The following is a 26,796-nucleotide window of genomic DNA, read 5'->3' as shown; positions in this document are numbered from 1 at the left end:
CAAGGAGAAAGACTTTTCTGATCGGAAGATTCAACGTGCTTGAAATTCCCTTGATGGAACAGAAAATCCATCAACACATTTAATGGCTGTAAATCACAAGGTGAAGAAAATATGGACACATTTCTAAACTACAGCTGAGCATGATTCAATAAATCCTTGAAAAATATTAAAATTTAGGTTCATTTCATTAGCAAAAATTGAACATAAATTCAGATTGATTGTGTCTGCAAAAGAAAAGGATAAGAATGGTGCACCAAATGCCCTTTGATTATATAAAACTGTGTGTTTGATCTCCATATTCTGATTGGTGCATCTGTTTTGTCACCCGCCTCCTGATTGCTGCCCTCACTACCCAATCACAACCTGGCTCCGCCCTCGCTTACTCTCTTCACAGCTCATCAGCCTCCTGATTATTGCCAGCTGTATGAACAGCTAGCCCTCCACATGCACCACTACAATTCAGCACCTCTGTGGAACAACTGCTACAATGTGCTACTCCCAGCACAGCTCAGCCACACTGTGCCTCTTTATGACAGATCTCCCTGCCAGAAGCTCAAGGCAGGTAAAGACACACACCTGCAGTCAAACCCACACTTTATACACGGATAGTTTCTTCTTTTTTAAAAAAATTCTTTTGGGTTGACTTCTTTGAGTTGAGTGACATCCTTTGCCCTGGGTCCTCTCTCTCTCTCTCTCTTTTTTTTTTTAAACTTATCAGACATTGTTAATTATAAATTCATTTTCTGTCCTTACCCTCTTTGGTTGCCTGTTCATCCCTGTTTTGGGATGCTCTTGTGTTCCATTCCACCGGTTTTTAGAATCTGCATACTGCCTTTTTGGAGGACGTACCTTAACTACTAGCTGCCTAAGTTTACGTGTCATCACTGACACAAAAGAATCTACATTGGTAGAACTTGAACAAAACAAAAACAAAAAAAAGGACCCCGAGGTGAAATTTCATACGCTTTTTGCACAGCTTTTTATCTCCAGTTGGTCTTCAACATGGCACCGCACGGTTACTTCCACTACAGATATGAATATCACGGAACTAACAATAGAACGGAAATTACAGCACGGAGGAAGAGGAACCAGACTTCGACAATTAATGTCTCATTTGTCGCATCAACTCAAGTTTGTTGATTTTAAACTCGGCTGAGCTTAGACAGGAGGCAGCGCCATGCTGTGATTAATTGACAGAAACGTAATTGCGGTAACATCTACGCCTGAGTTCTCTCACTTCCACACAGACGGCAGCGAAAGCATGTAGAAAGTTAAGACAGGAATGTAGAAGCCAGTGATGTGTACACTTTAGTGGGCTAATCGAAAATAGTGTGCAGCAGGTGTGAACGCCACCAGAATGTAAAATACTGTAATAGTCTGTAGAGTCAATGTTTACCCTTTACAGGTTTACGTAATCGAAAGGCCATCAGCTGACCAATAAACTCTGATGATGTTTACCGCCTCTGTCAATATACAGACAAAATCACATAAGGTTCCTGCATTCTGTCAAGCACAACAAGCCAGTAACGGGTTCTTACCATTGGTATCTTCATGGTCTCATTCTTTTTATTTTGTGCTTTACTTTTCTGTGAATAGCATTTAACTTGCCCTTGTCAAGTATTTCTAAAATTCTCTGGCAAGCTGAACTCTTTGAAACTGAAGAAAACATCAATCATACTTTTAAGCATCTTCTATACAAATTCAGGAATATCCCAAAAAGAAATCTGAAGGTAATTTGGTAAAAGGACCAGTGTCTGACATGTAGGTATTTTAAAATATCAAATACAAAGGTGTCATCTTTCACATTCCCTTTCAATTCTGGACGTACACTACTTTCAAGGTATTTTCAAATATGCAGCAAATTCCAGAACATGATGCCAGCTGTGCAGAGGGCAGTGATAGGCCCTTCCCAGTAATGTTCCTGCTTTCATTCACACCACAACCTTCCCAGCACTCTGTTACTAGAAGATGAGGTCAAAAAAGTATCAGCAGAGAATTCCCAGAAAATAAATTCTGGCTCCTATGTACACATAACCAACTTCCTGGCGAAATGGAGGATCCCTCTTGAGAAGGGCAACACCTGGGAATCCCAGTATGATGTAGTTCCTGAACCTGTTCTCAATGTTTTTAATGACAGAATCTGTGCACCAGGATTCACTCAGGGTCCTGCCTTTATTGATGACATCACGCATTATAAAGCTGGTTTGAACCAAACACTACAATCTCCTGACTCTGTAGCTTTACAGTGCTTCATAGCAATTTTCAGGGCATTGCATAGCCTCTCATTGTTTTGCTTCTCTCTCCATATAGAATGTCATTATCAGTCACACACACACACCCTCAACCTATGTCTATCTAGCTGATGGTGCTCCGCGCAATCCAGCCTGTCATTCTTAAGAGAATATGGTATGTGCTGATCCAAGAAAAACTCCAGCAAGGCATATCCTCTTGGTACTTTCTGCCTGACACCTCTCTAAATGTGAGCTGCTGCAAGACAGCACAGGTATTGCATATAAAACACTAACTTAATACCGCAGCTACTGCATATATTCTCAGCAAACAGAGGTAGATCGATGGTTTAGAATGTAAGCTGTCAGTCTTGTCAGACAGATGCTTCAGCAATTGTCAGTCATTTCGATGGTCAGTGAGGTACAGTTTAGCTTAAACGGTAGGAGGTTGTGTGTGTGTGTGTGTGTGTGTGTGTGTGTGTGTGTGTGTGCGCGCGCGCTGAGGGAAATTACCGTGTACCTGTGGACTCTGATGTGTGCTGGTACTATGTCTTAATCTGCCATCCGAGGCCATTAAAGCTTTAGATGGGTGATATTAAAAAACAATTTTCAACTGGCATTTAATAGTTCCAAAGCATGTCAGCCATCAGGTGACCTATGAGAAAAGACACATTAGCACCATAATTTCACAAATTATAATTTCTCTAATTTACATAAATTGCAGCGATAATCAGCCCCTTACATGGAAATTGGTTTACATTAGAGATGAACCTTTTAGATCCCATTTGAATCCCTCCTTTCTTATGGCTTTCTATTTTTTATTTCTTATGAATGTACCATTGTTTCACACACACGCGTGTATAAACATAGTATTTCACAGACCCTCCACATATTCCGCCCGCCCCAGAGGCGTTGTTGAACCCTTGCATACTCGCCAACATCATGATGACGTTCCACCCTCGACATGGAAATATGAAAACAAACCAGCAGTTCAAGGAGTTCATGATCACATTGTTCTGGATGAACATGTTCTCCAATTAATATTATTCATTAAAATATCATGTCCCTCACAATCATGGGAGATGGGATAATTGATTGAGAAAATACTGTGTAAAATCTATCATCGTTATTAATGGAGTCTACACGTGTGAAGTGAAAGCTTCAGGTGTTGTAATATAAAGCTGATTTTTTTTTTCTTCTAACCTGACATTCAGTTTTCATGCTGTTTCATACTTTAAACATCCCCAATGCACATTAACGATCATGTGACTTGTGATGTAGTGGATGGTTACCTGCCGCATTCAACCAGTAGAATAAATGATCTTTGATGCTGTAACAAATGGGGGTTTTTAGTTTTGTGTTGCGAGGACTTATGTGCTTTGGTAATCAATGGAAAGTGTGTGTTAATTCAGCAGTATTGCTACTGGCTCATTATACTGACAAATGAAACCCAAGTCCTGCGTAAATCCATTAGGTGATAACGACAACCCAGAAGAATGAAGACGTCTCTAGGTTCAGTCTTTTCCCTCTCCTACTCCATCCTCGGACTTTTCAGGAGTCAGAGGACTATTTCTCTCAGAGTTTTTAAAACTTTGACTGCTTGTATCCATCTTGCCGCTGTGGTATAGACATCAGTCCCGCAAGCATGTGTTCTTTTTGCATTTAGGGGACCTCTGAGGAGGAGATGATGAATTTTTCTTCCATCTCTCCCTCTTATCTCACTTCTCTTTAACACAATTGTGTTTTTGCTTAAATCTTTGATGAAGGTGAAGATCTTCAAAACAAACAGTCTCCAAGCTTTTCATGTTCGGTCTTTCATGACATATTATGACACCGGGAAAAAAAAAAACGGGCGGGGGCTTCATTTGAAGCTGCACATTTGAAATAAATTGCTCTGAAAAGACAATTACAGAACCATGTTAATGAAAGTATTCTCAGAAAAGATTGAAGCAACAGAGATTAAAAAAAGGAAGAATGCGGAGTGTTGCCATGGTGATACTTAGCAGTCAACAGAGAGCCTGTGTGTGTGTGTGTGTGTTTTCTCTCCCTCCTTTTGAAAGCTGATTGAGTTGACCGGTGGGCACTGGAGCAGAATGCTACAGACAGCCTATCCATTCTCCTGATTAGTCCTCCTCATTAGTCGTCCTCTCTGTTCCATTTTTCATTCATTTTAATCATTAATGCTACAGTCCCCATGCGCCGTGTGTCAGAGAGTGCTGTCAAATAAGGGACGATTCTTTAAAGGTCTTTCAGCGTGTTTCAGCTGGGAAACATATAAAAAAAAAAATTCCTTACACGCCTAATCAGTTTAGCTACCAACTTCACTGCAGCAGCATTCAGGTTCAGAATAAATAAGTCAGTTCAAACAGGTTGCTGGTTAATAGATCTCCAGTACCAAAGCTGCAATAAATTCATTCTTGACATGTTTCTTAAAGCCACCATAGAAAATTAATGGAGAGGATCAATAAAATAGATGTATTTGAAGATTCATAATGTGCAGTTGAAACGATTTTTAAAAATAATCTATTAGCCAATCTACAGAAAACATTCTATTCATTCTTGATTCCAGCTAATAAAATAGTCACATTTGCTGCTTATTTGACATATTAATTAAGAGCTGTTGGTTAGATAAAATAAGCAGTCTGAAATGAAGGCTGGTAAATTGAGGCAAGGACTTTTTTTCTCTTAGAGTAACACCATTTTTCTAGAACTTACCATAGAACCCTGCATGCTCTGCAACAATAAACTGAAACTCATGGAAAAAAAGACGGAGCTCATTGAACAAGGATGTTTGTACCATTTTGTACATGAGCTAATTAACATCCGACATGGTTCATGGCAGAAGCTAATCCAAAGTTAAGGTTTTACTTCAAGTCATCGCCGCCAATGAAAATGAAAACCTAATGATATGCTATGGTCTATTTAATGGAATTTGAAATGGCACATTTAATCACATTTGGTATACATAATGGGTTTGAGGTTTATTTGTGCTGCCCCTCCATGATCATTAAACATCAATTATGAAGAAAATGCCTCTGCAACAGTGTTCATATTAGGACATCCTCAAGTCTCAGAGTCTGGTCTCTGACAAAGGAGAAACCAGTCTTAGAAGTACCAGACTCAAAAATAACCGCCTTGGGATAAAACGGTTTCATCCATCCATCCGTCCTCAACTGTTTTATCCTGTTTTTAGGGGGGCTGGAGCCATCCGTCATCAGGCGAGAGGTGCGGTACACTCCGGACAGGTCATCCATCCATCACAGGGTGAGTGACCGACAACCATTCACAGTCACACCTATTCAAGAAATTAACAATTTAGTGTCTAATAACGAGCACGTTTTGGGCATGTTGGAAAAGCTGGAGTACCTGGAGAGAACCCAGCAGTCACAGGGAGAACATGAAAAACCTCGCTTCATTTATTTATCACCTATTAGCTCGCAGCCTAACAGTGCAATTAAAAAAACATGTCAAAGTCTGCTCTCTTCCTACCTTTTATCATAATGTACATTTGCAAATCCAACCATGTGTCAGTGGGTAAGGCCCTCCTTTATCTCACTTTTCCTTGACCCCGATGGAAAAGGTCATGGGGTCACGGAGGGGTTGATAGGAGATAGAAATGGATGGCGGTGCTGAAAGACTCAGACAACACGTCATTCAGCGACACCTTATTTGTACTGTAAATATAACTTAATTTCTTGATAAAGTGTCGCAAATGTGAAAGGGAGCGGATCACAAAATCTAGAGTTACAATGTTTAGGTTAGGGTTCTCCGTAGGCTTATTAAGGTGTTTCACGGTAGAGGAAGAGAAGAATTTCTTCCTGCACTGCATTCCTGAACTTACCATGACGTGTCCCCTGTACCACATCATACCAAAGCGCTGACACCCAAGGAAAGCTATCACATGGGATTACGCACCCGCATATCTGTGACACAAATATGACAAACAAGTCACGGCAACACTCGCAGAAGAAGCCCCCAAATAGTTATCAATAATGAAATAAATACATAAATGACGAAGTCAGAGAGAATATGAACATGCAGTATGACACTTGAGAATGCTCAAGTATTCTTGGGCCTCACAACAAAATCTGTATTTTGAAAAAAGTTCATCCATATTTGATTTGAAGCGATTTAAAGATTCATCAGCACCGTACTATGGCACGTCACTCTTAACCCCTCAAAACTGGTCATTCCCTTTTATTAAGTATTCATGATCTTCTTTTTTTTTGTCACTCTCCTTTTAAAGATATGTATTTTTTCTTTTATGTGTTTAAGAGTTCTGCTCCCCCGTTGACCAAACCACAGTCCATACATGAGAGTTTTTAAGGTTTCAATCTTGAACTCTCTTTGGAGAGACCCTGCTCAAATAGCTGAAAGCACTTTTACTTTCAGAGAAACTCTTCAAAAGATGTGTATGAATGTGTAATGTGTCTACCTGCTGCTGCTGCTTTGTGACCAGTAATTGCTACTCCATCACATTACTTGCCCCCTTTTCCTCAGAGGCAATATTTGGCAGTCCAAATTTTCTGCTGTCACATGTTTTCACTCTGATGTAGAATGCGTGCATCCTAATCAGCTCCTGCTCAAGAAGCAAAAGTTTTGTGATCTTTTTCATTGCGTGTCGCCAAAAGATGGCATTTATGTTTCATGGTAATACCTCAAGCATGCGTTCCGACATGACATCCACTCTTAGGTATCTGGTTTTGAGCATCCAACTGCGTGTGTGCCAGGTGTCAGAGCTTCACCGGTGCCTATCCTGGAGACATTCATCTGCACAGGAAGCTGTTAACATTTGGAAATAAAGGAGAGGAAGATGTGACCCCCGAGAGCCACAAGACACAGTAAGACAAACTTGTACAGCGCCAGACGCAGTTTGTGACAACTCATTGGTCTGGCTTAAGCCCCCCTAATGGCCACAGCCAAAACTGTATATAAGATCTTCTCTTGATTTTTCATAGTCACATAAACTTATTCACCAAAACGTCTTAAGAACGTCAAATTGTGTAAATTTAATCGTGGCTTTCAAACTTCCCGACCCCTTTGCTTCTGCTGAATGATCTTATTTGAATGTTTCAGACCTTTTTATTTAGTGTTTTTTTTTGCTTTGATTCTTTCTCAGGTTTATGCTCGACTTTGTGTTGTTTCCTCTGTGGATCCATATCTTATCTACAATAATGTGGTATTTTTATTTTGTTTCTGAAACCCTTTAATCTGCTTATATTGTTGGTGACTTGATAAAGTATTGATGTGGTCTAATGCTGGGGTATGGCAGCCTACATGAACACTCTTGTAAGTGCACCCATGACACACCAAGAATAGGTTACGTGCTTCTTGGCATCGTTGTTGTTGCTATAGCAACAGTGCGGATTGTCTATCAATGAACCCCTGGAAAATAGCTGAGACCTGTTGGGTTTCTTGCAATTTGAGCAAGTTCAGTTTCTGTCGGATTTGAAAATTCAACCTGGTGATCTTGTTGGGTAATATGCTTATTTTCTGAGCCCTCAGGCTTAAATTAACAGAATAAATGAAGACCCTGATTGTCAGAAAGGGGAGTCCCTGAGGGTTGCTACTCCTCAGGAGTAGCAGTTTGGAATTATCTCAACGTGTGAGCCTTTTACATCTCTCTAATTAAGGAAGAAGCCTCCGTTTACTCAGTTTTCTCAACAGCCACTCATCTAATCGACCTCACACTTGGCTGCTGTATTGCTGAATTTGAAGTTTGGATGAGAAATTCTTATATTTTGGATAAAGTTACCCCCCTCCTTCAACTGGGTCTCTCTTGGCAGGTAGACAAACTAGTAAAAAAACTGATTAATATTTAATCAAAAGCATTAAGAGATGATGCATATGTGTGGTTTTCTCAATCTTGTGAGCCAGATTCTCCACTGCATCACGAATCTGGGAACTATTCAGTCATTTGAAACGAACAGTCGGGGGCCACGCTGATGAGAGGTTTGAGAGTTTTGGACGAAAAACATCAGTGAGCAGTGTTGCACTTTGATTTTGAAACTATGTCAAGCTCCGTCTCGCTTCTAATCTCAATTTTGTGCAATTTCATCATAAAGGAAGAAGTTCGAAATATATCCAGATTATTCAGGTTGCGGGAGCTGATGTCTGAGTCACCCGTCTGATCGTCCTTTAAACAACAGACAAACACCAGAGAAGTTCTTTTTCTGTCTTTTTGGTCGATTTCCTCTTACTCAAGCTAATACCTGAACCATCCCTGACTGTGAAAGTGTTCAGCTGGATTAGTGGGGTGTCTGCCTGAGACCAAAAGATTAAATGACAATCACAGAGTATTTTAGGCCACACAACTGGGATCAATTTATCTATCGTTCAAAGTGGGGAAAGGTTAGAAGTAACTCCTTTCCTTCAGTCTGTTTATATCCGCTGTGCTTGTGTCTGTAGAGCTATGAGCATTTCAAGACAGCGTTGGTTTTGGAAGAACGTTATCAGACCTGACCCTTAAATGATTCTTTTGCACAGATTTCTGAGAGAGACATATGATACATTTCAGGTTAAGTGTTCACCAGGCTTTCTTCTTGTCTAGGGGGCTGAACTGAGGAAATGAAAAAACTCAGGACCTGCATTAGAACATCTAGTTCTCCATTAATTGAAGCCTCTTCCTTTCTTCATACCCAAATAAAAAAAAACACTTAACTTATTGAAAAAAAGAGGTCCTACCAAATGCAGGTAAACAATATCTTTAAAAATTTAAAAAAAAAAATAGTCCATTGTCAGATGAACCAAACTGCATTGACATCAAACTACAGTACAATCTCTAATTAGCTGACTTTAACCTGTGATGCCTTGACATAAACTTCACCTTTACAAGTATCACTCTGAAAAAAGATCTGACAGGGTTTGTTTGTTTTTTTCCCCAAAAGTTACAGTAGTTAAAAAACACTATAGTTGCCTTAGAAATACACGCAGTAACTTCCTGTGTGTGTTGACTCTGGCTCCCCCTCTGGCCAAAAGCTGCAACATTAATCAAAATTAAAATGGCACACAGGAGAACGGGTGAGCCTTGAGCGGCGCTACCTCACTGCAGATGTTGATCAGCCTGTTTCTGTGGGCGAGCGAACGAAAGACGGAGCACGTCTACGTAATCACTTAGAGTCCGAGGCGCTCCTTTAATTCTTTGATTTAATTTAACAGAGTACTTTGCGATTGAGTAGGATTTGTCACGGTGCTTCCGATGTTTATCAGTGTAAATTAAAGACCACCATTATCTTCTGGCATGAAGGATATCACCCTAGAAACCAATTCATTACATACAGCATATTCTTTCTTGTACACCTTTGATTAAAATGAACCTCCAAATCCAAATCTTGGCCTGCGTGCAAATGTGCACTCATTTTGCTTCTGGAGGTGCCAAACACTATTCGCTTCAAAGTTTGTAACACCTACTGCTGTCCAGGAGAATCATCCATCCACTTCAGGCTCATTGGGACAGAAGAGTCAATGTAACAGCAGCAGCCTCACAGAATTTGATGCAAAAGCCAAATATTTGTATCCAAACAGTCTGCTGCTTCTCACACCACCACCACCACCACCACCATCATCGCCAAAACAGCATCATGAATTTAATCTACACATTGTACGCGTTATGTCTTTAAGGGACCAAGGTGAGCACAAAGTGGACAGTTAGTAAGTGCTTCACAGTGTGAAATCAGGCTGCTTGTCAACACTAGTTTCAGTCAAATTCAGCAGTTCTCAGATCAGCATGACTGAGCGTTCAAATGGTGAAGCACAGAAAGAACAGAGAACAGTGCCAATGGACCGGTATGTTTTTATTTTCCTCCCAGAAGATGTACTTGTAAGTATAGCAAGTGTAACACTGCTTTTAACAGTAAAAGTTTCCCTGACATAAAGTTCCTGTAATCAGGACTCTATGATTGTGGATGAATACTAAACGTGTGGTCCTGCATCTTGACACAGTTGTCTGGAGTGTGCATTTGTGGGAATAAAACATAAGAGCGTTGTTTCTAAATCAGTTAAGGTTTGAAAGTGCTCGCGTTTCCTCACTGATTATTTTAAACAACTATTATTTCACCTCTTCTCATTTAAACAAAAAGATACATTTAGAGATGTATTCCAGGTTTTAACAGAAAACATAACGGAAACCATCAGCTATGACACATCAAATGCCTTTAGCAGTTGCCGTGGTGATGGCTTTAACACCGGATGCAAATGGCATGTTACACTGGTCAGATTAATCAAATGACGTATAGATACTGGAGTAAGTAGATGCAGACAAAAAGATTATGAAAACTTTATCATTCAGAAACATCCATCCATCCATTTTCTTCTGCTTGTTCCTATTAAGGGTCTCAGGTGTGCTGGAGCCTATCCCAGCAGCTACGGGCGAGACACGGGGTTCACCCTGGATGGGTCACCAGTCCATCGCAGGGCCAACACATAGAGACAGACAACCATTCACACTCACAGTCACACCGACGGTCAGTTTAGAGAATAAATCAGCCACGTCCCCTCTTGATGTCTTTGGACTGTGGGAGGAAGCTGGAGTACCAGAGAGAACCCACACAGGAACAGGGAGAACATGGAGACTCCACACAGAAAGATCTCGTGCTGGAGCCGGGACTCGAACCTGGAACCTTCTTGCTGTGAGGCCACAGTGCTGACCACTGCACCACTGTGCCGCCCTCATTCAGAAACAATAAATACAAAATTTTTATATCAAAACATATAGCAAAATGTCCCTATACAGATTTAACATTTAGATTTAACATTTACATTTAGATTAAATTTTTAGATTTATCATTTAACATTTAGATTTATCATTTAACATTTAGATTTAACATTTAGATTTAACGTTTACATTTAACGTTTACATTTAACATTTACATTTAACATTTAGATTGATCAATGTAAGATTTTTCTAAGTTTACAAATGTTGTTGTAAATGTGGGAAAAAAAAAGACTTCCAAAAATTCACATCACTTTTTAAAATGTTGTTTTAAGCTAAACGTGACCAAATACTACCATTGTTTTTTTACAATGGGCTGCTGTACAAACGGCACCTCATACTGATACGCTATGAAAATGTTGGAATTTTTAGTTTCCTCCCCGGAACTTCTAGTTTGTTTCATCACTCGGTGGCTCATGGAGCTAAATGTTACACTACAGTGTTTGAAACAAGAAAATACACTCACCTGAATATACATAAATAAAATAAAGATGTGCTCAGAGTACAATGTGTTGCAGAGAAGAAGAGTTAAATCAGAAATATTAGAGAGAAGTTTAACGCCTTTTCCCATTCCATGTGATGTCACTCTATCCTTAGGGTTCGCCTTAACTCGCAACGTTGAAGAAAGCGGAAAAATAATTAGCGATTTGTTTACAATCCTAAATTCACCCACCTCTCCACCAAGTCTCATGAAAATCGACCAGGTAGACTTTGTGCAGTCTCGCTAACCGGCGTAACTGAGAGTATCACCTTTTTTGCCCCAGTACCGATTCTGCAATGACTTTAACTGGGTCTTTAAGTTTTCAAGAATCTTTTCCAAAATGTTGTCACATTTGAATGTTCACCCAAAAAAACCAAAAACAAAGGCAAACATCTGTTCACCGGGAGACAAACGATTCCCCTTCTGCTGCCAGATTGCTGCAGCCTCCAAATTAGTCATTCCTTTATAACTCGTTCAGATCTATTGAGTCTATGAGAGAAGCCCCTAAAACACTGACTGCAGGATCCTCTTGTTGAAAAAAAAAACAAAAGAGCCGCTGGTGCAATGATGGAAGTGACCTGAGACGGTTTAGCTGAACACCTCATACTTTAATCTATTCCCTGAAGAAAACCATAATCCTAGTCTGTGAAAGTCCAGTTTAACAATCAGTGTCCGTTTATAACCAGTTTGGGAGCTGCATCATTTTGACCTTGAGAGCACCTGATTCAGGACTACAAGAATAATTCACTGATGCACAAAAGGAAGATTGTATGAGAGCGTGACAAGTGATGCTGACGGAAAAGCGCACCCTTCGACTGTAATGGGATTTTAAAAAGGTTAATAAAATAACAAGATGGCTATCATCGAAATGTATTCACTCAGACAGGTGCTGCGCTCTTAAAGACTTGAAGTATTTGAGCAAACAACTTGACACAGAGGATTTGGAGTCATACGTGTGTAAATAGGTGTTTTGAATCTTCTTACCATTTTAACCTAACCCTGACAGCGACGAAAAAACAGTCGAAAGCAATTATTGTTGAAAAGTTTCTCTCATCTCCGAGGAACCCTGGGATATTCTGTACTGTTGTGACAAAACATACCAGAAGAACAAGTTAAGCCTCTGTTTTCTTTTTCTAGTTTACTTTCAAACAAGCTGAGAAAAATCTATTTTTCTACAAGTTGTTGTTGAGCATAAAATTGATTTCATATGTATTTATTTGTTCTTATGGGTACTTTTAAATGTATTCAAAAAGATAAATAACACCACAGGCAGCCCAGACCCCCTGGAGGACGGTAACACCCACCTGTCAGCAGCACCTTCTGCTTTTCTGAAAATTCTTTGCCTGTTTTTGGACTTAAATGCGCAGTATTTTGTTGCAAGGTGCAAAATAGCATCCTCTACAGCACGAAAGTGAAAAACACTGATTACCTGACATCTTGTAAATAGTGGGTAAAGATTATCGGACATTTTACTGAATTATGGATTCACCTTTCATGATTTCAAGAATCTCGCGATCATTTTTGGGGGCAGAGTATCGCTTCTCTTCAGAACTTTAAAACTCAGCTCCTCTGGAGAAATTCTTACTCCGGGGGGATGCATCTCGGCTTAATTTGCGATCATTTTTTGTGTTTATCCTTAATTAGAAAATGGAGCTGGTCATGCAAATGTGAAGCCATTAATTTCACACTGAAAACAAGCTGGAGCTCTTCATTTACAGTTAATTCAATTGCTTTTAGCGAGTTAAAGAAATTGGTCATAAATGCTAGACACCTTATAACACGAGCGAATGCAGTCTCTATAAAGAGACTTGTAAGTATAAGAAAGTGATTATAACGTAATTACAGTTTAAGTCATGCAAATTACATTGATTTGGTCTTTGATTGGTTAAAACGTGACATAACACCGCAGCAATGATGAGCTCGATTTGAACTAGATTTTTTTTAAAAAGAAAGAGCTAAGATACATTAAAGAAGGTGACGTGGAATCTCCAGTTCCTATAGAAGTGCTCACGTTGAGGATAAATCCAAGGCTGTCTAAGAATATTCCACTGCCCGTAGGCCAAACATCCCATAGACTCCCAAAGCAGCTAAACTGCTGGCTGCTGTTTCTATCGTTCGAGGTGTAATGGCTTGACTTGCTGACGCTTATAAAAGCATTATTCAGGCCTTAGAATGTATAGCAATGATAAAAATAATACAAAAGAATCCCCTCTCTCTTCTTCTGACGTAAAAAAACATCCCTAGATCAGCCTATACAATCACAGCAATCCCTTCTAGAAACCTCTTTGGGCAGTGTAACAAAATGATAAAGACAGATCCATTTCTCAGTTTCAAATGAGAGCTGTTCCTCTCAGAGAGATTCTTTGACAGGATGAGACAAGTTAGATTTTCCTGGCAGATGGTTTAAAGGAGGGGACGATTGGAGCTGCCACAGCCACATTGATGGGGTGGGGGTGGGGGGGGGGTGATGTTCAGCTTTGATTGGACGCTGAAGATAAATCTCTCACATGGATCACTTAGGAATCTGTCCAGAGGGAACGCATACACAAAGACAGAGGACATTCAAGTCATTCAATATAAAAGCTGACCCATACTAGCTCAATGGCAGCTTCAAACACTGACACATTCCAATTTCTGACTTTATATTTGCGCGACAGCTGTTGTGCCTCTCTGGTTATCAGTTCACGAGGGCATAATAATGAAAAGATAATCTGTGGAAATGAAAATCTGAGAAAGAGACAATCACACTCAAATCATATTTTGTGTCGCGGAACCTTCCCTGATGTGTGTGTTCTCACGTCGTTAAATTGTGGACCAACAGGTTTTGATTTGCATCCTTGCGAGGACTTTTTTTTCTTCTCCATAACATTAGAGCTACAGAGATTTGAATGGCTGATAGCGCGTAGAGAGAGCTGTTAATTACTTAGCAAATTGACTGCATTTCCATGTAAATATGAAAATAGGTCAGTGTGTCTGTTAGCGTGAGCTCCGAGCGTCGGAGTTGGTTCTGCCGGATGTGCCTCAGTGTCATGTGCTATGTTTACCATCTACTGTAATGAACAAACAAGGACCTAGATGTTAAAAGAGGAGGTGCTCCCGGATTAAGAAGATCTTTAATTGGATGTGATAATGGTTATGGACGTTCCACTGATGAGAAACCACATGTATTTCTGTATGTTTGTGTGTGTGTGAGTGTGTGTGTGAGAGAGAGAGATGATGGCTTTGTCTTAAAAGGTGCAATTTGTAGCCAATCTCAAGATAATGTTCTGCAGTGGAACATAAACCTGGAAATAATTAAGTGCAGCTGTAGCAGGGGATGATGCACTCACTGTGTGTGTGTGTGTGTGTGTGTGTGTGTGTGTGTGTGTGTGTGTGTGTGTGTGTGAAACGAACAACAGTGTGCCAACTATTTCACCTCAGAGTTCCCTCATCCGGCTCCTACATAGGTGACCCTGAGTGTGAGAGCCAATTGGTGCTTGCGGTTATAAGTAGGAACCCATCTTTGGCTTGTTTAGGTGTTCCAACCAAAAGGGAAACTGTTTTCAACCCAACACACACACACACACACACACACACACACACGCATTCTGAGCATGGTTGTTCTGTATACTATAGTTGTTTGTGACTGGCATTAAGTTTGTGCTCAAGAAACTCTGATGGGAGGAAATAAATTGATTTCAACTGTAAAGTAGGATTTGCAGGAAAGTGCAACACCTCAGCAGGTTTAAGCATCGGCTTAAGCGCCACACTGACGGTTCTTAGTGGATCAGGAACCGAGCGCACACGCTCCAGTTGCCCCCCCCCCTCCCAAAAAAAAGTGTGGTTTGCTCAGACGAAGCTGCCGCTTGGAGTGACACATTACAGACGCTCCTCCAGCTTCACACCCCAAATAAATGATGGGCTGCACATCTGTGGTGCCCACCTCTACCTCACAAAACAACAACAAAAGGAAATGCTAGCTCCTTGAGCACTAGCTGAGGTTGACACTCAGTTTTCCAGTTGATTCACACTTCAACAATAGGTAGTGAAAGAATGTGGTCGCTAAGTTTCTTCTAGAAGTCAGGTCGCTTGGTCGGCGGCCTGCTGGCGATGCGGAGTGCACTGTAGTTTGTATTTAACTCCAATTTCCCTGACCTCTTGTCTTCACACTGGAGTGGAACAATCATAACACCGACAGGCTCCAGAGAAAGTCAAGTTGTGGATTACAAGTGCAGAACCATTTAGTGCTCGGGGAATATAAAATTATCTCCTTTCAACTAACTTTATTTTCCTGAATGAAGCATTGATTCTCTGCAGACTGAATTTGGACACAAATGCAATTAAAACTTTAGTTTGTTTTCTGTATTTTTCAGCTTATTTTTTTTTCCCCTCAGTGAGTTTATTTGTGAAGCTTCAGGGCTTTATTCATGAATTTTCTTTCTTTCTTTTTTTTTTGAGGCTCATTATTTCATATTGTACTGAGATGGTTCTTGCAAGCAACTTTGAGTGAAACGTCAGTCCAATCAGAAATGCAGCCCACTTTACTTACTTGATTTTAAAATACAAATTCTCATTTCACATTTAGAAAATTGCTCACTGTGGGTATAATTAGGTTAGATTCTATTTCTTGCTATTTTTCAGTCAAATACAAAGTGAGGAGGAAGCAGAAGAAACCCTGAACAGCCAATGTACACATTCACGTCATGACTGTACTTTAATTCTATAAAGGGAGCACATCCAGACCTGAACCAGGCAAGTGAGCCGAATGTGAAACAAAATGCAAAATCAAAATGCTTCCACACTGCAGGGCTTAATTTATTTATCGCATCAACTTGTGAGTAACATTTCGATTTCGGGATGTGCTTTGCTATATTTTACAGTAAGTGAAGCACGGTATGAGTCTGTTTCACAGAAATGCAAAGAGAAAGAGCAACGCGGATGTGGGGGGGAGCGTGTAGACACCTGTCTCAATACGTGAAGGGCTCTTCGGTAAGCAAGCAGAGAGGTCCTGTCACTTGGGCTCAGTTTAATGTTTCATTTGAACGAGGATGAAAGCTGTTGATGGGGAGTGGGAGGAAGAGCCCCGGGGCTACCACGTGGTGTGGATCCTGATGAACTGCTGTGGTAATTTGCTAATGAGATTTAAGATGTCTCCTCTCTCTGGCTTTGTCCATATGAAGGGACAGCTGCCTCCTCCCCCGGCACCGTGACAGCAGTCTCACTTTGTAGAAACTGGTCCGAGGTTGGGTGTGCAGTGTGAGCACTGGGTTGATGACACAGACTTACACTCTTCTCACCTGATGTCCTGAGGTTCTCCGCTTGAGCTTGAGGAAGCAGAAAGTGAGAAGGAGGGCCTAACTCACAAAAATGCTGATGTGTTCAAAGCTTCTTCAACACATTTAAAAATAGCACGGGGGGGGGGGGGGAGAACAGACGTTTGGCAAGTTGCCCTTTTCACTGTGCTGTGACAGAACTCTGCAGGCTTTTTATGAACTGTGTGCAATTACTTAATTACTGAATTCACTGAGTGTAGAGCATCACCATGCCAAATCACAAATTTTGGGCCAAGCCCAGATCATTTAATATGTCAGGTTCAAGCTGTCACACGTTAACAATCAGATTTAGCTATTTGGAAATTGAAGTGGACATGTGTGACTAAAACAAAAGTTGTAATTATGGAGAATTTTCAACACCACTTTACTATCAGCTCTGTCAGTCAGTGCAGTCCCTTTTGTCTATGAGCAGATACTCACAAGGTCTTTATTTAAAGTTAGCGCAGCAGGCATTGGCCCAACAATTTAACCGCCACCTGGTACATCTCTTTTTCGTGGCGTATCAGCTATATCACAGCTACCTGTGATTAGCTCTCTGCTAACTTGGATGCGAATAGTCTGTTAGACCTGACAGATCAAATTCAGATACTGCTGATTGTGAACTGTGAGTCATTCACCAGGAGGTTTGTTCTGATGCAGAACTACTTTAATTGCACAACTCACAGTTTGACAGCCGCGTCGCCACGACGGCGTGTAGGCTACCTCCTCCGCCTGTGTGTGTGCACAGTCTTTAAAAATGCACGTGCAATGCTATTATGATATAAATTTGCTTTGCAAATAAAGCTCATTTATCATCTTAAGGATACACACAGTGTGTTCAGGTGAGCAATTCAGACTGCTTTGACTAAAGGATTGATTTGAAAAATAAGTTTTATAAGCATGTTCTCCAGACGAGGACAACGGCAAAAAAGAAGACAAATCCCAGCATGCTCTTGGATTTGTGATCACACTTGAAGGTTTTGCAGACTACCTTGAATAAAAATGTGCCTTTCATGTACTACTTTCCTCTTTATCCCCCAAAGTTCTCCTCCTTCTTCCGAATCAAATCTTTCTTTTTACTCTTCTGTTTTCAACTGTTTATTTTAAAAGAAACCCTGTTGCCTACACTGAGTTCCCAACCCAGCAGTCAGCAGCTTTAATTATTGAACAGGCATTAAACAAATTTGTGATGATATTCTCAGTTTGACACTCCTAATTCACCCTAAATCCACTCTCAGTTCAATAGCTATAACTGCTACTGAGCAGTTTAGTTCTGCCCCCCGCTGACACAACTTGCGTGCCACGAAGGACTTGTGCCACTCGGAATCCAGGCACGACCCCCCTCCTTCCTCCCTCCTCGCTTCCTCCTCTTTTTCTCCCTCGCCAGCTAACGCACAGCGAGCCCTCCTCGACTCTTGCTTCGCAGAGGACAGGCTGACTCATCCAATCTGTCGCCATGAACTTCAAATGCAGGCATCTTGAACTTGGGACAGTTAGAATGAAGGACTTCATGTGAAAGTTGCAGTTGTGTTATTATATATATATGTATTTTTAGACACCGCTGCTTGTTTTTGTAAGGAGAGGAGTACATCTGCATCCATGTGTTTTGTCATTTCAGCGACTACGGAAATATATTTCTGCCTCGTCCCTTCTAAGAGAGTAAAGACATCTGCCATGCTTTTGAGATTAATATTCAAGTGATGCAGCCCCTCTGCCTCGCACCATTAGTCATCCCACGTTTACGTACAACAGTTAGCAAGGCCTAAAAGTGCTACCCCCCCCCCATCCAAATTGTGAAGGGATTCAGAGACAAATATTGTGTCTAACTTCATGAGGTAAATATTTTGAGTATAAATACTGGCCCTGTCAAGTCTCAACTGACCTTGTTGTCATGGGCAACTGGCATAACATGATATCTCCTTAATAAAATCGTGAAATCAAATTTTAGTCTTACCAAATCTGGAGCAGATGAACTCTGGCAGATGGACTTTTATTTGTTAATCTAGAAACCAATTTTTTTCATCTGCCGTGCCCCCATTCAGTGCTTTCAGTGGCTCTTTCATTCAGTACAGATGTAGTTTCTCCTCCAAAACATCCAACTGTGTTTAGGTGTAATTGGCTGACATAGCAATGAGAGTTTTTATGCATTTATGACTGGTGTTGGTGAAGTGGAGCTGGATTTTAGCAACAGAAAACCTGCTTATTTAGTCCAATGTATAGCAATTTTCTTTCTCTAAGTTGATATTCTGCCCAAAGAAGCTATGTGATATTTGATTCGTGCTCAAAGACAATTGGCAGGAAATGATCTCTACCGGATGAACCCAGATTTTGCTTGAAGAGTGTTCTTGATTCCTTTCTGTGTTGTAACTAGTAGCACAGCATGTTCTTTTTACAATCTAAGCAATAAAAGAGTTTGTTTGTCTTTGAGCGGTCTCTGCACCAAGGTCAGCGGCAGGGCATGCATGTCGCTCAGGTAACGAGATGGTGGAGAGGACAGTTTGTGGTGGAAGATGTCATATTCGAAAGGATGAAAGGGAAAAGAACATCACAGTGAAATGCAAATTGTATCTGGGTGACAATTTACGCCAGCTGCGAAGATCTGTGCTTCATATTTGAAGAAGCACCTGCAAGCTAAGAACGGCTCCAGTAGCAAGGCCCATGGAGGAGGAGGAGATAGACGCCACCACCACGGCGCGCTGCTAGTTCAGAAACAGCAAATTTACCTCTTCATCCAGCTAAAGCTGTCATCAAAAAGTTAATTGTGCCCATCTTTTGTTCATATCATTAAATAACCCATTTGCTGAGGAATGCTCAGGTAGCGCTGTAGCCCAACGTGCTAAAAGAATATTTCCTCCATCCATTTGCACAGCTGTAACAATCCTTCACCGGCATCAAAAAAAAACGCCACAATTATTAATTCGCCAAAGGAATTGGGTTTCGGCTAAAGCGCTAATCCGAATTTCCGTTATCTCTCCATTTCAAAAACCATGCATCTACCGTGCATTAATTCTTCTTGCAGAATAAGCTAACGCTATAAAAGTTGTAACTGTCATGTTTATGCATGCAAATTAACCAACGGTATTGAATATTCATAACAAGTAAACAGATGTTGCTGCTATATGAAACCAGGAGGGCAAGTGCTCTGGATTTGTGAATATAAGATAACTTTGGCAGGAGAATTAGTTAATTTTAGATGACTCACAGTTTGACAGATGTCTCCTCGTACTTTCAGTTCCCGAGCACGCAGGGACATCATCAATCACTGCAGCCTTTGTGTGAATGAAACCCAACAGTCAGTTTTATCTAACATACTCAGCCAGTGAGAAAGCACAATAACACAATTACAGCCTCTTCTGTTTAATTCTATCGAAAGTGAAAGAGATTTGTTTGAAAACAACCACACGGTCATTAAAGTGGTAGAGAAATGTGTAATTACCCCTCATCAATGGGACAGTATTCTGTTTTATTCAGCTCCATCACTCACACCTGGGTAGAGCGCGACGTGTTCGCCGCCGCTGCTTAGAAGTCCCTGGAGCTGTGGATGTCTGAGGCTGTTTACCGTGTGTCCAGTTTGGCTGCGAGTCAGTGAGCAGGAGCTGGTTCGTAACCTACATGTGTCGGTGGGATTGGCATTCAGGCTCAGAGCTGCTGTCAGAGCTGGTGAGCTGATGCGAAACAGTAACAGATATGTACCCTTACCGGCTGTGATCAGGTTTACAGAACCGTAAAAAACGGTGTAGCGTCGGGTTGCTGAAACTGAATAGACACACAATCGATGTAGCAACAACAGGAAAAACATTGATTTGTTCAGTGTTGGTCATTTTTTTTAGTTTCACTGAATTGATTCTCATTTCTGAATATGAGGCGCTGCACGGGGATCAAATGAGTCAAAGCAGAATTCGTCGGGGTTTTACTGCTTAGATTTGAACACACGCAGTGTCTGTTCTTTCTATTCCTTGCATTTTTTTTTTTAAGTTTCGGTGCACAGCGGACAAAACATCATACAAGACGTGGTAAAAGGAACAGGCGAAAGTTTGGAACAGAATTCTAAGAACACAAGCCTCGGCACTGTGAGGAAATATTTCTAAATATTGCTTGATGATGACTTGAAGCGGAGTTGAACTTCCACATGGAGATGTAGAAATATATTTCATAAGAGCAGATTTCTGTGATGTCACGAATAAGAGAAGCAGGCCGCTTGTTGTCTCCGCAAGTCCAGTCCAGTACTTCTGCCTTTCCAAGAAAGCTGGGACTATGATAAATAAGATGACTTGGATTGTGGAAAAACTGTCTGAACTTGATTGAGGGGTTTGAGGATTTTGAGGAAAGACATTTTCATTTCAAGTTTTTTTTTTTTTTTTTTTGTCCCGTCCCGGATAGAAATATGGGCCCTTTAGAGCGGGCAGATGTTGAAGCTGTAAAAGTTACTGGAGAGTTCTCCAGTTTATGAGTATTTTTATCACCTCTGTGCACTGCTGATTGACTGGACTCCGAAGACGGAGCGCCCCTTACCTTTTGACACAAAAACCATCCTCGACTGGGGCAGGCTGGAGTAAGAAGCTTTCTGACCTTTGCGTCCGTGTTTTCATGTCACCGAGCTCAGTGGCACTCAACTCAACTTAAATACATCTGAAATGTTTATTGGAAACTCAAAAGGGAACTCTTCCTGGGGAAATTACAAAAAAAAAAAAGCAATAATGAAAGCAAAAATGTTTGCTCCTATACCCTTTTTATACAATATCACTTCATTTACCTGGCAACACTCATTCTACTGCAAAAAAAGTACCACCCCCCCCCCCCCAAAAAAGACCAAAAGTGCGTTTTTTTGTACACTTTCATAGGCATCTCAGGTTAAATGAGATGATTCATCGCACTCTCTTGTCACTGCAGCTAATATTATAACAACAGCGTTTGTCACTTCTGTGTGATGATGCACTGAAGGAGACCACGTCCTCACGATCACCATCGAAATAAAGCAGCCGCCCCAAGACAGGGGAGGGGAATGAAGAATTCCTTCATTTTGTTTCATCGTGTTATTAAAAAGGGGCAGTTAACAGAAATCAAAAAAGTTAATTTCATGGGAAATGCCTGGTGGACCTGTGAGCTGCAATGAATAAAAAGAAAAGATACAAAAATCAATTATTTAAATGTAACAAGACCTACTAGCTTTTCCATGATGTAAAAAAAACAAAACAAAACAAAACAGGCAAATTATTAGATGATGATGTTTGACAACATAAAAAAAAGAGGACTCTTATGTATTGAGTCAGCCCTCTGACATCTTGTTAAACCAAATACTCTAACAAAACATCCACAACACAACAGAGGAGCGACGCAAGACTGTGCAATAATGGATTCAACATCATTGTTCATCTCCGTTTGTGAATGGGTCTGCTCTACCTTTTGCTTATCTCTTCTCTCCTTTGTTTGTCCTTTGTTGTCTTGACTTTTTTTTTTTTTACTTGTCATTATATTGCACACTCTGATCTGCTCCCGCCGCAAATTGAGATTGCATATTGTTGTTTTGGACGCCCGCACCAAAATAACTCCTCAATAATCAGATGATTTCAATTTTTTTCCCCCTCCCTTTCTCTCCAAATCAAAGACGGCAAGATTATAGAACACATCGCAACAATAGAAGTCTTAAGCGCAAAGGCGGTCAAAACAACAGCTGGCTCTGCACGACGACCGCCGCCGAATTTATGATTTATCGACTGGAAGAGGAAGTTTATGGAAGAATTTATACAAGACATAATAATGCAAACTAATAAAAACGGAGGTCTTTCATTTTGAACAGATGGACAAACAAGCTGCCAATCCAGTCCCCCAATTAAGCAACAGTTTATTTTATACACTTGTGAGACATCCTCCCCAACAGTTTAAGCTTACACGTCCCCAGCGTTTGACTTACATACTTTCCAAATACTTTCTTCATTAACGACTCTGCGACGAGGATAAAATGATACTGCAGTGTGGGTGCACGCCAACCTGTTGGCAGGTTTTGGGTTATTTTTGTTAGTTTGTTTTTTTTTTTAATATGGAAAAAAACGTCTTTGAATACAAACACTGGTCAGAGAGAAAAGAAAAGGTATTTTAAGCATATTTGAAGAGACAGAAAATGGTGTGGGAGACAACAGATAGAAAGAAATGGAGAAATATTAGAATTCTGCTGGCTCCTAAAGTCATGTCTGGTATTCAGTGAGAGAAAAAGCCTCCACAGCACAGGGCATAAAACTTTCATGGCTCTGTCGGGATGCTGTGTTTCTCCTGGATTATTTATCAAGTAGTGAGAAGTTGTTTATCACACAGCTAATACTACTCTGCTCAGGTAGGAACCCTGCAACATACACTAAATATGAATCTGTTTACTAGCAACAGGAAAAGAGAGAAATAGATATTCATTTGACATAAATATGGATGTTATTGTAGCTCATGAAGAGAGATTTTCCTCTTAAAATAAAAACCCAAACTGATGCAGAATAAATGTTTTAATGAGAATATTGATAGATGCAGGACAGAGTTGTGAGGCGAAAAGAATGAGTACACGTGTGCACGCACACAAAAAACAAACAAACACTACCAAAGCATGCAAGAATCTGCTGCCAAAAACAGTCCCACTGCAGCAGGAGACTTCCTGATATCAAAACCAGTATCTGTCAAGGTAATTATAGGTCATTGTTAATTGACCTAGTTGAGCTCTGAGGGCATTGCTTTGGCTCGACAACAAAGTAATTATCTCATCCTAATTAATCCCATTATACACCAGGCACAGGTCAGCGATGGCACCATGATGTAGGGAGGGTGAGTTATCAGAGGTCCCTACAGTGCCGACCTCACTGTGGACACTTTGGATCTGGCTCGCTGTCGCTGACACAGAAATCACATGAATTATACATGAGAATGTAAATGGACTGTGTTAATGCTTTTCTACCTTTATGGCACGCATACACACACACACACACACACACACACACACACACACACACACACACACACACACACACACTCGCACAATGATGAAGGCTGCCATGCAAGGTGCCAACCTGCTCATCAGGAGCAATTAGAAGGTCAGTATCTTGCTCAAGGACACCTCAACATGGTCTTCTGGGGATTGAACCTGTGACCCTTCACTTACGACGATCTGATTTTTTTGCATTTAAAATGTCATGTGAAATTGTGTGCACATGTGCATTATTTATATCCTTTATTACATTTAAAACATGTTTATATCATGTATGTACATTCCAATGTGAAAGCCCTGGCATTTTGTTAGGAAATATGCGGTTTTACTTGTGGAAAAAACGGTGATTGGACTTGCATGAGATCGCACGAGTCCATGTTGCCAGGTTTAAAGTCAAATCTGCTTGGGTCCTCAACTCAAGTGGTTCAGCCAATCAGAGTCACTTGAGGAAATGGGGGCATGGTTCCATGGCCCAGGGGTTTGACAACCATAATATTTTAGTTTTTCCCTGGCGAGTGGAGAGAGATGGTTGAATGATTGTGTCGAGGCGGCACCTCAGATGGCGTCTGCCTACCATGTTCAGTTTGAACTTAGGTCAGATCAAGAAGAATCTACTTCAGGTGAACAGCCCAGTAGTCCAGCTAGGAGGCTGAGGGCTACGGTTTGGTTTTCTTATATCATCATTGTAAAGTTTTTTGCTGTGTTTACTAGACCAGCCCCCAAATGTAATGGGTCCTCCCTATGCTACACCCCTCCAACAGACTACATCAGCCCTGTAGTTTTTGCACAATCTCGCAGAGAGAGAGAGAGAGAGAGAGAGAGAGAGAGAGAGAGAGAGAAACGGATACATATAAAAAAACACAACCTCCTTCATGGAGGTAATACGGTTAATAAATACATAATTTATCAGTAAAGTACTTATTCAGTTTAAGCAATATGAAATAACATTGTGTTACACCTGTACTCTCACAGCAGAGGCTCCTTTGCTTCATGAAAAATTCAACATTTTTCAAAATAGTGTCTTATAATAGAAGGAATAAAAGGTCAATTTTCTTTAAGCTTATGTTTAAGGCAAAAGATTGGAGCTCAAGTTCCTTTTGTAGTTGTAAAATTAAGTTGTGTATCATCTTTGCTTTGCGGTTTGTTTTTGCCTCACAGAGGAAACATTTGCGTTGTCTGCTCCTCGTGGGTTACTTGTGCTTTTCAGACTGAAATATCTCAACTCTCGAGAGACATTCATGCTCACCGACTTTTCCTGTGTCTCGTGCTTTCCATGTCTCCTCTTCAAACAGGTTGTTGGACTGGAATGCAGACTAACAAGCAGGTGAACACAGAACATAAGGAAGCAAACAAACAGAAGCTCAAACCACAGAAGAAGAAACGGCGAAGGAGCTGTGGCTGACGAGCACCAATTAACGAAGAAGGCACAGGTGAATCGCTCAAAAAAGGCATGACACACACAAAGACGAGGGAGTAACGCAAGACAAGACATACAAAGGAAGTAAATTTCAAAATTAGAGGCAATGATGACGGTTCTGATGAAAACACAAGAAACATACCATAGACACAGGAAAACAAGGAACAACATGAGGGAAAATCCTGAAATTGGGAGTTGGAGTTGATCATGTCACATGATTCCACCAGAAGTAGCTTGGCCTGCAAAATACCTGGAGAATAAGTAGTCTATTCTTGCTTGAAGGAATGTCAAGCTGCACTGAGAATAGGAAGTCCCCACACAAACGGCGTAGAGAATTGGTGAATTTTCAAAATACAACACCACGTTTCCACTCCTGATCGCATAAACAGAATGTAACCACTTACTCAACATACACATAGTCAAAGCACTTAAATCCAGAAAAACCAACCCAATCAAATGAATCTAATGCAAACCACAATACAAAAGCTGTGGGGTGAATGGTACAAAAACAATTTTTTTTAATGGTCCAAAAGAGAGACAAACAATAAGAAATGCATCGCGAAATTTCTTGAATGATATTTGATTACGGCCGAATTGTTGCTGATTCCAGCTTTCATTTCAGTTCAAGTCGTCAAAGTTTAAAGGTTAGAGGATGAAAACCTTAAAGGTTTAAGGATAAAAGAAGAAAGAGCTCTCTTCGGGACACGAGAGGCCAGTGCTCAGTGGAAGGTAGGACGGCTTGATGACTGGATAATAAGGCTGCAGAGTCAGTCTGGACAGACGGTCAGCGATCTCCCCACAGGGAGAATTGAAGTTATTTTACAGCAGATTGCCCCACACTGCCCACATGAGCTAATTATACAGACTATTCATGCGAGTCATGTATGGCTGAATTGTATAATTACAAAGTTCATGTTCCTGTGATTATGTTCTTTGTGGAAAAACTGCTGGAGATTTGTGTTTTACATGGAGTAAAAAATCCATAATGTGGTTTTCTTCTATGAGAAGGACATTATCAACATGTCTACCTTGAGATATTTTACATTACACTGCCTCTTCTGTAATCGCGTCACATGAAAGCCTTTTCAGTGGCATAGCTGCCCAGCTGGAGCAGTTGCATTTTCTAAGTGGGCAAAGTGAGGCATAGCTTCTGTATGTGTTGCATCTGATGTGGAGGCGAAAAAGGCCATGTCACAAGATGAGTCTTGACGTAAAGTGGTCGCAGTAGATGTGTTGGGCGAAAACAGGAAGTGCGTCCCTGACAGGACTCAGCTCAGCTTACAGAACAAGGTCAGTGGTTCCTTTGAGCACACCCATGGAGACTCTACAGTGCTGCTCAGCGCCATGTCTAAGACCAGCAGGCACGACCGCCAGACAGGAAAGGTGACGAGGGCAAATCAACATTCGCCACACACAAAACAGCACAGACAGATCTCACTGATGAGTGTGCGCAGACTTGAGTTGGAGGGGGGGGCTTTCCTCTGAAGTGCGGGGTCACGGCTCGGTCACCGTGCGGTCAAGTGCAACCGTCTTAACCTCGGGACCACCTCATGAAACAGGTCGGGTGCAACTGTTACAAGATCACGTATTCGTTGCTGCAATAGACACTTTAGGAGGAACTTTCATTGTTTTTATCCCGTTGAATCTCTTTGCCTTCAGGTGAAAACAAGCAGGTGTCGACTCCATGTGTATTACAAAGGACAGATGG

The 26,796-nt window shown here is 40.9% G+C and overlaps 1 long non-coding RNA gene across 2 annotated transcripts; it reads left to right on the top strand.

Moving 5' to 3' along the window:
- Positions 1–451: 451 nt before the first annotated feature.
- LOC147247340 (uncharacterized) lies at positions 452–26,796 on the top strand. 2 transcript variants are annotated; one of them, XR_015109499.1, is made up of 5 exons: positions 452–562; positions 5,422–5,492; positions 6,959–7,069; positions 24,964–25,101; positions 25,711–26,796. It is a non-coding gene; the product is annotated as an uncharacterized LOC147247340 (long non-coding RNA). The 2 variants fall into 2 exon arrangements; XR_015109500.1 differs by having other exon boundaries at positions 24,964–26,796.

Source organism: Aulostomus chinensis, chromosome 16, assembly GCF_037954235.1.
Source record: "Aulostomus chinensis isolate RoL2024-O1b breed Wild chromosome 16, RoL_Achi_v1.0, whole genome shotgun sequence".
Lineage (NCBI taxonomy): Eukaryota > Metazoa > Chordata > Actinopteri > Syngnathiformes > Aulostomidae > Aulostomus > Aulostomus chinensis.
This window is presented reverse-complemented; position numbering and strand designations above follow the sequence as displayed.